The sequence below is a fragment of the Bombus huntii genome, chromosome 10, assembly GCF_024542735.1.
Source record: "Bombus huntii isolate Logan2020A chromosome 10, iyBomHunt1.1, whole genome shotgun sequence".
NCBI classification, from domain to species: Eukaryota; Metazoa; Arthropoda; class Insecta; order Hymenoptera; family Apidae; genus Bombus; species Bombus huntii.
The window spans coordinates 1,335,019-1,347,515 of NC_066247.1; the positions used below are offsets into that span (position 1 = coordinate 1,335,019).

The window sequence follows — 12,497 nt, forward strand, 5'->3', positions numbered from 1 at the left end:
ACTTTATTTTAACACAAATGGTGGTTTCTTTTATACAAAACACTGATCGATTGTGAAGATCACATTATTTGTAATGATCTCGCTTCTCTTCATAACCTTTTCCCTTTTGACCACATGTAGTGAACGTGTAGTGAAATACATATCCTTGAGTATAGTTTATGCATGCTCGACTTGCCGGCGAGTCTCCTCTGCCCCACTCCGCTACCCGAAATTCGCTGGGCAAACCGCGGTGCGGAGATGCATTCCAGTGTTGATGTTCAGAGCGATTAGCTGGTACATACATATGTATAATAATAAGCTTCGAACTTGTAATTTGACCTTAGTCATGGTTTAATTTTTATATAATGCGTTCTATCAATACATTTATTTTAATGTTTTCGTCTTCTATTGCGTAGATTATTGCTTGATTGCGAGGAAAACTTCGAGGAATTGGAGGGACGCCATGAAACTCAAAAGGACGCCATGATAGATGATGAATCCGATACCGTTTATGGATATTTGGTAACATTTAATTTATTTTAAAATAATGGAAAGCATATTTGAATAAGATATTGAAATACTTTTTACATTTTGCTACATACGTATATCGCGAATTTCCAGTAATAATGCTGTTGGTCACTTTTTTCGATAATCACAGACACGTTCTGCGCATTGCATTTTTTTGGTATTGCGCAGCTGTGTTTAACCGACGAAGAAAGCACGCCATATTTTATTATTTCGAAGTACATGTCTCTCTGTACATCTCTAATGACGAGACATTCAGAGTAAAATTTTTACAAATCAATTATATTACGGAATATTCATAGGCATTTCCCGATATTAAGAAATATTTTACTATCCATAATAATATTTAAGTATATTAATTAAATAAAAAGATATTTAACTTGGTTTAGATGTCATTAAAGTCATTTCTAAGTTTTTATTTTTTATATCAGATCCCAATTTTTATAGTAACTAGTCTTTATGAGAATTTCAGTTCTTCTTATTGTCAAGTTCGAAGAGTTTTATTTCTCATTGTCCTAAATTTTTTAAACAATCAACAGTATGATGTTAAGAACAAATCGACGTCAATCTTTTGTTATTTCACACATTTTAAAGAATTAATATTGTCTTTATGGACAAATCGTAATATTCTATGCTTTGTTACAGATTTCTTCCAGTCTTCGTCTCCTGCAGTGGAATTCGGTGATTCCTATTTACTGACGGTCTTCATAATGACTTCTCCTGAACCACAACAACATCGATGATAACGTTCTTGGCGTTTAATGGTGAGTCGCATGCATTTTTGTTCTTTTGGTCACTCAATCATGTCTCGTAGGATGGAAGGTCCGAATCGACACGGGTGGCTGGCTGTATTACATAGAATTTTTGGCGAACATAGTGCACGTCTCGTTGTGATTGATCCCGAGTTCAATTTTATCCGTCAAAGGATATCAAATTTCACGTGCAAGAAAACACCTCGCGACAGGCAAATCTCGCTACTTCTTTGTTCTCAAAGAATATGTTTTGATGAAGGGATTGCCTGAGAATATTTCTGTTAAATATTTCATTTGAAATCAATTATTATTCGTTCAATTTCATATTATTTTCATTGGATTTTATCCTCTTTTTCAATAGGTACATTTATTGTTAACATTTTTATTTAAGTGTTTTTTACTCAAGAGTTTGTTTTAGTCATTAATTTATCAAATTATTTAAGTATATTATAAAGTAGTGTCATTAATTATATTCTGCTGTGTCTGAAGTTGAATTAAACAGACGTTAATTTTTAATTTGATATTATTTCGGTGTGTAACTGTCGCGAATAATCGAAATAGCTTTTTGTTGATATACGAACAATAATTTTTATTGAATTCATTTTACCAATTAGTGTTACAATACTCTGTTATTTTGTCGTTTTTTCAGCTATGTATATAAAATCAGCCATGTAAAATAACCAAAATTCTTCATTAGTAATTAATTAACAATACCAGTACATTAGTAATTACCATATGCATAATTAAGAGTGGTATTTAAGTAGATAAAGTAATGTGAAGTAGATAAACAGAGAATAAGTAGATATACATATAATTAAGTAGATAGTGCAATTCGTTGTGGTACATATTTCACTTTTTTTATTTTATCTATCAGTTGCTTTACATTTTCTTAACAATGAAATTATAAAATAATTATTGATACACAAAACAGTGTCTCATGTGGATCTATTAGTTAAGTTTATTTCTATGCTTAGTTTCCTGCGCAGGTTTTCCTTAAAGTTCCTTTTGTTGTTCATTTTGCATAATGATCAAAAGATTAGACGTTTTGTAAAGGGGAATTTATTTATAAATTGATATTATAAATGAATAACTTTTTACGCGTAAAGGGAAAGTAAATGGGACGTGGGTTAGGGTGAGTCTCCATGCGCAGCAACCTCCACACGGTAAGACCTGAATAATCGGTATTACACGTTTGATATATTTTAATTGCATCATACATTGGTAAATGCATTGTGTGATACAATTATAAATTAAATGACAAGTACCGTAAGTTGATTGAATTCTTCGTAACTTCATAGTAAGATTTCATTCTAATTCGAACCATAACTAATGCCGTGATTCTCTTCTATAAATCATTGAAAAATTCATTAGTTACCTGGCATGCGTTTATACTATACCTACTATTCATTTTAATAAAGAATTGGCGTTGCTTTTACGATAACACAGTACAATCGATACAAGTCTTTGGTTTCTTCGAACGAGTACAGACGTTCTATCCAGCGCTTTGTCGAATCAATTATTTTCGCGCAGGTTCGTGAACTCTGAATGGCGAGAATTCCTCCAAGAACCAGACCGCTTTGCCATGAATTATACCGTACAAGAAGTGGAAGGAAAAGAGAAAGAGGAGTGAAAAGGTGAGGGAGGGATCGGGCGATTCAAGCGGCCGCAATAAAAGCGCATGAAAATAGAATGTCCCAGACGGTTTCGCGAGAGTGAAGAGTTCCTGCGAAGTTCGCAGTAATAAACGGACGATACTCGCGGAAACTTTGATACCGCACGCGGTCGACTTGCTATGCGAACAACGTAACCGTCTGCGTCCATGGAATAAACGAGTAACGACGCAATAGGATCAACATAATCCGATTATCTCGACTTTGCCGATCGTATTTTCAGATAACGCTACGATATGAGTATCTGGAACGCTACTATAATCCGGACAACATCTGCATCCGCTTTCTTTCTACCGTTTCGACGCATAATATCCTTAACGAGAACGGACGAGAGATCCGACATCTCGTTCGCGTTATCATTGAACAAACGAGTGAAAGGAAATCCCGAATTCTCTCTCTCTCTTCTTTCCTCGAAGCGAGATGCGTTCATAGCCGTCATCCAAGAATGCTCCGAATGAACGAACATATTGGGTTGGCAACTAGTGATTGTCGATTTTATCAATACTACCTAATGACATATACCTACGTGCTTTCTTCTTCTCTTTCCTTTAGCGTTTTTCCTTTTCTTTATTTTCTTTCTCGGATTAAGTATAACTGCGACCGTCGTTTTGGTAAACGCGTTGTACACGTGAAACTTTCGGGAATCTTTTCGACAGTACGCAAAATTAGAATACAAACGTCAGAATTTTTTCACAGGGAATGTTTTGTCTCGTGCAAGTGAATATTTTCGCTTTTCTAATAAAGATTCCTTAACGATATTTTCCATTTGATATAAATATATGAATATTTTTTCATTAATTAAATAATATATGGCAACTCATTTACTACAACTTACTTGTAAAAACACGTCAATTCCGATCGTAGAACATCGATTAATTCACTAATACCAGATTAAAATGATCAAAGTGCTCTCATGCTAGTTACTGCAGAGAAATTCGGAAGGGGGACGCTGGTGGCACGAGACGCTACACGCTCCCTCTCCCTTTCTGCCCGCTTCTTTACGAGCATAACTCGCTCGCAGAAGAGGCGGACAGCCTCGTATTCTTACGGCCTGCTCAGCATCGCTTCTACGATCGCCGAGGGGGTCGATCTCTTGCCTATGACGAGACGCAGGGTGTGGCGGAGCAGCTCCCACGCCGGACAAAACTCCAGCGTGTGCTACGCCGTGTCCCTGCCCTCCCCGCAATGGTGACAGATGTCCGTCGTCTCGTGTCCGATCTTCATCAGGTACTCGCTGAACACGTCGTGTTCCGTGAGCACCTGGGTCATCCTGTAGGACAGCGGGAGACCGCGGCGGCTCCTCCGTGCTTCCCAACTTGGGAGGAACGTCTCGACGCCTCGATGTTCGCCTCCCTCGTTGATCAATTGAGACCGCCACTGGTCCCACGCATCCTCCTCGGCGGTTCCCAGATCGTCTGGGGCCGCGTCCCTCCAGGGTCTATCTCATGTGAGAGTATCTCCGTTTGAGTACCAACGCTCGGAGCTCCCACGGAGGAAACGCGGCCAGAACAGTCGTCGACGCGTGGGACACCGTTCGATATCCCCTGACGATTCTGATGGCGGTCACCCCGTGCAGCCTCCTTAGGAGCAGGATGCTGCGGCGACTCGCCATCAGATCGTCCGCCCATACCGGGGCACCGTACATCACTCGGCACCGAACGACGCCCTCGTATAGTCGGCGCACCGCGACTCCCGTCCCGCCGATGTTCGGCAGCAGGCCGCGCAAGGCGTTGGCCGCCGCCGATAACCTCGGGACCAGGGAGTCGAAGTGTGGCCCGAGAAGACACCAGCCTAGAAGAGTTTATTTCGCAGCTAAAATTTCAGGAAATAGACACAATATTTTAAAATTTCAGAACGTTCGCCTCCTTTAAAAAATTTGTAAAATGAGAATTTGTTTACAGGTTTCAATATTTAATCTGAAAACATACATAAAAGTTCCAAGATATTTAATACAAACATATTTTTCAGGCATCATAAAAGTATTTAAACTTAACTTCAGTGGGATCATATTTAATATAGATAATACTTATCATATGTTTAAGATCGCTATACTTATTTTTCTTTAAATAATTTCTTGTAATTTCTATATACATTTTCTGATGATTTCAAAAATCAACATAGTCATGGCGTATTTCATTACAATGCTAATGAAATTCCAAAGTGTTTTATAAAACACGTACAGTATGAACACAAAAGTTTTCTACAATAAATATTCGAATAAGTTAGCGTATGTAGCGTATGTTGTACATAGTAATATACGTAGTAACGGAGTCTTGTTGAGAGGATTATGGAGTTTGTTAAGAGAAATCGAGAGTGTTCGGTGAATCGTGGTTTAATGAAGTTAAATCCAACTCTGGTGCTTATAATAGTATTTTATGGGTACTGTTCTACAAATCTCGTTCTATAGTTAGAAATGCTGGGTACTTATAGGGAATCGAGATCTTCTGAGAGTAGAAATGCTATTTCGATTTCGGAGGTCATAGAAATTGTTAAAAGTTACATATTAATGAAGGGGCAGGGGTTCTGTGTTATTACAATGGCGACGTCGTGATAGGTGCAGCAGTGTTTCGGACCTGTGTACTGAAAAATAGTATGTGGTAAATTTTCGACCTTATGTTCTCACACAACAAACTTGCGTAAAGTATACAGTAGAATTCTACGAAAAAACAACAAAACTTCGCAATATAACATACCCTTTCCGACTCAAATAAAGGTTGTCAACTATAAAATGATACAGTAATGACGAGGGTGCGCATTTTTATGGGAAATTTAAAAGTGCAAAAATGTATAAATACGCGTAATTTCCCACAAAATATTCAAAGTGAAGTAGATGTTATTTTCTTTAACAGACGAGATAAATCTGTGTGTAGGTAGCATTTCCTTAGCTATATCAATAAAAATATGAAACTACATAAAAATCCATAGTAATATCTAATATACTGAATTCCAAATCCTTGTTCCACGTGGCAATACGATCATATATTACAATAAGATGACGAAGTGTATAAATATGGAACAAAACAAATATGTTGTACGTGAGAAACGCGTACTCCAACAAGAGCTATGGTGCATATTGAGACGCGGAAATATGTTCCCTTGCTAAGCTTTTCTGCGGACGTTTGCTACGTGTAGCCAGCAATACTGCAAGTGAGCCGTAGCAACGATGCAAATTCCGGAAATAGTGGTGCAATATGATGAACGAACGTTGTACGTCTACTCGACGCCATTCTTGAGCCATGGTATTTATCTTAACGGTTCGATACGACAGCCACCGGTATATCAGAATAGTTTGACCGTACAATCAAAATTCCCAGAAACAAAGGAATCTGAATAAGTCACATGCAATCGGCCACGGTATGATTGCTCGACTCCAGAACAGTGGACAGTCTAAGTAATTTAGCAAATCTGCAATTCGATTGCTCGATGAAGGAATTTAATCGAGCGTATGGGAGAGTAAGCGTATAGATTGATCGAAGAACGTTAAAGTCTAATTTGAACGATTAAAATATTGATTTTTATACTATACTTTTTCATTTATTTAATATTTAGGGATGTAGTTTAGAGATGTGGTAGAGATTGTATAATATTGTATAATATGTAACAACGCGTATAAAGTTCTTTACGATTTTTAAATGTCATGCTGCTTCTGTATATGTAAATTTTTTGATTTATTTTAAATTTTCTCATTGTCGATTATCAATTAAAGTTTCTAAAAAGGTTCTAGAAATTACGTATCTTATATAAGCATAATGACCAGTAGGTAATGGTCAAAATTAACGAAATATGGCTTAAGTGTCGAAGCATTGACATCATTAAGAGTTTTGCCATTCCGGTTATACCGAAGTGGAATGGTCGTTCAATTTCGATGAAATCGTATCGCATAGCATTTGGATTGATTTAACCCCACACGATTAATCTAGCTCCATTGAGAGAGTTTATATAAATCTATCTGCATGTCTCGCACGTCCATCGATGACCTAACAGAACGGTAAATTTTGAGGCGATGAATCGAATGATGGCTGTAAAGATTATGAATAATATAGAAGATATAGAGAATGTGTATTCTATAGCACGCTAGAAATAATCTTAGAAATTTTTGGATCGCATATTTAGTATAACAGTTATTATTTTGTTTGTTAAACAGCGACATAAATCTGCAAAGTTGTAAATGTTCTGCTATAAATCTCGTACTGGCTTAAAAGTCACGAGACGACGACCGATCACCCAACTAAGTTCCTATAATCAGCTAAACGTTGCAGAATGTAGAACTTTCTACGGAATTAATAATATATTTCGTAGATAATATCGTGTATGAAAGGAAAAATTTAATCGATCGAAAATAATAAATTAAAAATAAGGAAAGTAGCTGAGGTAGTCACGTTAAATAGTTCGTCTTATATAATATTAATCATTGATGCTGAAATTATACTTGATAATTTTTATGTTATTGAATAGCACATACAAATCGTTTAATTCTAGCGGAATTATTAGTCTAGAATTGTTACATGACACTGGTATTAGCCTATGAACGATACGTGTCCGCATGGCCCTCGTGACCCGTAGTTTAAGTTCAACAGTCGAGGTCAATGCCTTCGATGAAGGATAATTCCTAATCATTCATAAATAGACTGCGGATTTTTACGTATTCATAGGAAATCTGAAAGTGAAAAATTACACAGGATGCACATAATGTGAAAAAATATAAAAAGTATCAAAAATATAGTGCCTCCAGCAATGCTGAGTAGGTAAAACAACTTTTTACAAAGATTCTACTCCCTTAATTATATTCTTAAAAATGTAAATCTGCATAAAAATCCGCGGTCTACTCATAAATTTCACATGTCTGAACCTCGTTAGAATCACGTGCAGGATACAACAATATTTACCAGATACGTATACCATCAATCTTTTTAAACCACGTGATTTGGAACCATAATTATTTATGATATATATTTAGTATCTAAGGCCGAAGTCGAATACGCTCGCAATAGTATGGTTTCTATTTATACGCAACCTGCAAAGAGAGTAATACGCAAATAGTGCCAAAAACACATGAAATACTGTTAAATCAAAGCAAAACAGATAAATGTTCAATCTGATCGAAATTGGTTAAAATTAAACGACTGTGGTAGCATTACGGATAGCAATTAAAATATCCCCTCCACAATTAAACATGTTTTACAATTGCTAGTAGTAACCGTAAGCTGGTAGAAACAGTAATCGGCAAATAAAATGTCTAATTCGTTGAAACTGTCATTTGGAGTTACCACGTACACACCGTATCTGCCTCGTAATGTTGTTGGTATGTATAACCGCGTACATTGATTCTACACGAAAGAACAGGAAAATTTATTCAAACAAAGTGTTAGTTTTGAAAAAATTGATCTTAAATATTTTTCTCGTAAGTTATGATACATTTAGACTAACGTTCTAATTATGTTTTCACTTATTGCAGTGGATAATGGATAGCACGCGAACAAACAAAATATAACAAATTTGATTATTTCGTAATAAAAGAAATTTATTTTCCTGTAAGCGTATCGGTTATCAGACTTTTCCGTAAAATTTCATTAACGAGAGAACTGTGCTCGTGTGAACGAATGCAAATGCTAGGAAGAACGACGCATCAGGATTTCGGCAACGTACGTGACATCGTGTATGTTACAAGCGATTAAATTCCCCGCAGTTGCATGAGAATTCATAATGCGTGTTGTCACCCCACGAACATATGAAAAATCTTCAGAGTCTAGTCTCTCTTTTTAAAAGAATCATGCTTTTCCATCTTCTTTTTCTGTAATCGTGGATATCGTCACTGATCTTATTCGAAAAGAAAAAAAATAAGTACACATTTCACTCTAAAAAAATACCCTCTACGTCCTTTCACGACGAATTATGAATTATATTATATGAATGATGATTATATGAATGAATAATATTATAATAATATTCTATTAGTTTGGAAATAATATATAGTATGTGACGATTATATGGAAATATTCTTGGAACCTACAATCTGTACATATCATTGCAATGTTTAGTTTAAAGGTCGAGGCTTAGGACTTTAAAACTTTATTAAAGTATATAAAACAGAGCTTAATTAATCACTTAAATGTTTACATACACATGTCATAGTGTATAAATAATTATACCATATCTTTTTGTTGTCACTGAAAAACTTTATAAATGAGGTTCTTGATTAAAACCTCAAACATCGTTAAGATTAGATAAGATTAGACTTGGATTTGTGAACCTATTATTTTCTTGACTTGAAATATCTTGCCCTTGTTAATCGAGTCAGCTGATTTCAGGTCTTCTAAATTTAAATTGTTCGATAGTAGCAATGTAGTAGCAATGTAGTCCTGTTATACAATTTGACCTGACGTACCCTTTCAAGTTTCAAGTGAACCCGAGCGTTCTTTAACATAAGAGTTCTTTAACGATAGTAGTAGATGAAATGAAGTTTTCGTGTGAGAAAATGGTTGCATGCTAAAAGAAAGTAAAATATGTGGTAAGATTATTATTATGTACTATTATGTACATTCCACAAATTTTCCGTCCGTAAAAGCTTCATAAGCTTTTCGAACATTTCAACTATTCTCGTAATTAATTTTTTACGCTTATATCTTTCCTTTATAAGAACGAATTAAATTACATCACAGTTACGTATATGGAGAAATTAGTGCAATTACTTTTCCATCGTGGTGAATTTTCTGGGGCGATGCCGTAATACTGACCACTAAAGGAATTCATACCAAGGGAATTCTCGAAAGGCCTTGCCTAACTATCCCATTCATACAAATACATACGTTCTCTGACCTAACCTGCACAGCCCTGTCTTAGCACGAGCTTGCTAAGAGCCCTTAACGATGGTTACTAGCTAGTCCAGGATAAAATATTCTCCGTTTCTTTTCCCCCATTCGTCTATCTCGCTTGTTCTCTTCTGGTTATATTTTATTACATAAATCTGACCCAAACCCCGAAGAACTTGGTTGAATCGTCTGTGTAAGTAGTCGTTCTCGTTGATCGTCGTACATACATTGTACGTATACATCGGTAGTCATGATTATTAATTACAGTACAACTCGCCGGCTGAATTTAGAGGAAACCACGCGTATAATGCGTGCGTTCGTACATTTGCATATTCAAACGTTGTATACGGCGTGGCGATTATGCGACGAATCGTGCTCACGTGCCAATGACGACGCACGCTGACCATTGTACGACGCTTTCCTCGTGCAACCAACGCAATATGTCGATCGACTGTATTTAATGGATTGAAGTGACGCTTGCTCTTCTATGTCTATATGTATATGTAGGTACATATGTACATACACATTTCGGTCAGATTCTTCCTACTAATATTTTAATTTGATATTATGCAAGAATTAACACGAACGTCAAGTCTCGCGTTCCACGTATGTTTAATACATCTTTTCCTTTTTGAAATATTAACGATTTTACTGCATTACGGTTCTAAGTTTTTTATGTTGATTGCATATCGTACATGTAGTGACTTTTGTAAGTGATTTACATAAATTGCGGTATACGCGAATTTTTTCTGTAATTTCTAGAAACAGAGTTTTTATTAAACCACTAAATTGACCACTAAATATGAAAGATCGTCAGTTGCAAAAATTATACGGTGACTGTTATTAAACTTAGGTAATTACGCTGAAACTTGAACTTCGTGCAATTCGACATGTAAATTTTTTCGTGGGCATATCCGCACGGTTTCCTCTTTTCCGTATGTAGCTAATTTTCATGTTTTAATAAACAACATACGTCAATTACTCCGCGAAACATCGTAATTTTTTTCGTGTGCTTAACAACAAAAGAACGTTGCAGCTCACAGGACAAGCTATTTCAATTACACGTAATATTCTACGCTTCGTAATCATTAAAGAGAGATAAATTTAATTACAATTCACCAACGTTCCGCTGGTTACTGTAGTAGACGGGAATTTAATAATTGCGAAGTTTGTAATCACAATAAATAATACATTCTTCATCTGCAGTAATGTCGGTAATCTCCGTTATGTAACAAATTTTGTCCGAACGTAGTTACGCATATATCTGTTGTACGTTGCGCAAACTCGATCTCTCGAAACTAATTGCAAAGGATAAAATAGCAGATCAATTTTGCTTTTCATACCGCATTTGAAATATTTAACGATCGGTAGCGTTTAAACTCCAAGAATTATCAATAATAATATACGTCAAGTTTTTACGCAATGAAAACTAAACTAAAGTTGGAAAAATTTGCGAAAGTTACCCTCGTCGTGGTATTGACGTGTGCAATGATTAATTGGTAGGTAATTTATTAACGGGAGTGAAAATACAAAAATTACTTGTTACAAAAATCATTAGTGGAGACATCAATAGTGTATTGACTGATAATCACAACGTTTTAGTTTCTGCATTTTTAATACGTTTCCCTTCTAGTTAGGGATGTAAAGAAGAAGAGCAACGAATTAAAAGGAATCATAATTCATAGAAGAAAGATAGAGAAATTAGATTCTCCGCGATCTCAATAGAATAAAACTGGCATAATTAAAATTAATCAGAATTAAAATTAAGAATTCTACTGCAGAGTTAATGTAAGCAGTCGTCAATCTTACTACTTTAGTATAATGGAATCGCCGATAAGTCTATCTAGTGGATTCGTAAATTAAACGTAGAGACGTTCAATGTTTGGACGAGAGATTTATTGGAGGGAATCGATAGCTATATCAGAATTTGTGGGAATAAGGTCTGATAGAAAACCTGTTAGATATATATACAAGTTCGGTAATTCTACGATTCACTAAGATTACATTTAAAGATTGCATTTGAAGTTTTTTAGTTCTTCGGTTTGTTACTCGCATATTTCATTATTAATTTCTTTTCTTAAAAATAGGAAAGTTTCTATCTATCCATTTATTTTCACCTAATAAATTATTTTAATGAACTAGAGAGTTTGCTGCTCAATTTTAATATACGACGATGACGAATAAATACAAATAACGATATAACAAACTTTGGACAAAATCGAGTACAAACGGACAGGTACATACGTCGACTGATCAGTCCATTCGGTTTACGACCAGTTCATGTAGTTTCAAAAAAGGATGTAGTTAAAAAGGATGTAGAAGAAAAAGAGACAGGTAGGAAAGGGAAACGCGAGAAAGAGAGATAACGGAGGAAAGTAATAAAAAGTGAAAATCAAGTGGTCCGCGAGAACCATGTCCAGATTTTAAATCTCTTTATACGTCAAATTCGTTTGGTTCATAAGAAATTTTACATAAGAAACTCCTTATTAGGAACATATTTACTGTTCTTAATAATTTACTATTCTATGGAACTTCTAATCTTGAGAACTTGTTATATTTAATGAACTATAAATTAAAAATCATAATCCACGTTTTTGAGACATAAATTGGTTAAAGCTAAATCAGTTAAACTCGTGTTCGACTTAGAATATAGCGCTTGATTAGACTTATATTTAAAATTACACATGATTCTCTCTAAAATTTGTATACTTCTTCTATTTTACAACAAAAATGTTGCGATTCTATTCGAATTAGGTTTACAC

At 35.4% G+C, this 12,497-nt stretch overlaps 1 long non-coding RNA gene across 1 annotated transcript in view; it reads left to right on the forward strand.

Moving 5' to 3' along the window:
• The first annotated feature begins 400 nt into the window (after positions 1-400).
• LOC126870352 (uncharacterized) overlaps positions 401-12,497 on the forward strand; it is a 136,951-nt gene continuing 124,854 nt past the window's right edge. The window contains exons 1-2 of the long non-coding RNA XR_007691307.1: positions 401-501; positions 1,150-1,268. This is a non-coding gene — a long non-coding RNA (uncharacterized LOC126870352). The remainder of the gene's footprint in view (positions 502-1,149; positions 1,269-12,497) is intronic.